At 32.9% G+C, this 480-nt stretch overlaps 1 pseudogene; it reads left to right on the top strand.

Annotated features, from left to right (window-relative positions):
• The window catches only part of LOC119591611, a 25,189-nt pseudogene that overhangs the window by 15,549 nt on the left and 9,160 nt on the right, over nt 1-480 (top strand).

The raw sequence follows: 480 nt of genomic DNA, 5'->3' as shown, positions 1-480 counted from the left end.
TGCAAACCCAAAAATAACATGCCATATGATTCCAAATGTATTATTGGCTATAACCAAAAATCACATTTGGAGTGATAAAATTAAAAAATAATTATTAAATAAAATTTTGCAAGTAAGGGGTAAAAAAAAAATACCTTACATATCCGTTGAATTTGGAAGAAAAAATGATTTTATCAATTCCGATGTAGGGAAAATAACGGCAGAGGTGGGAATTGGGGTAATGCATAGAAAACAATTAACCACCCCCAGCGGGACCGTAATTAGGGAATGCAATCAGTCTAAATATTAAAACCAAACAGCCCCGTTTCCTTTAAAAAAAAATTCCCTTTTCCCTCAAAAAAGCAAAAACTTTTGGCAGAAATCTCCATAAAATGTCCCACCATTGAAAAAATTGGGAAAAAAAGGGGAAAAAAAAAAAAAACACTTCTCGAAAATGCTTTTGGTTACTTTCTTGTTCCCCCCCTTTGTTTTTAATCCCCC

Source organism: Penaeus monodon, chromosome 29, assembly GCF_015228065.2.
Source record: "Penaeus monodon isolate SGIC_2016 chromosome 29, NSTDA_Pmon_1, whole genome shotgun sequence".
NCBI classification, from domain to species: domain Eukaryota; kingdom Metazoa; phylum Arthropoda; class Malacostraca; order Decapoda; family Penaeidae; genus Penaeus; species Penaeus monodon.
Note: the sequence above shows the minus strand (reverse complement) of the source record. Positions and strands in the feature narration are given on the sequence as shown.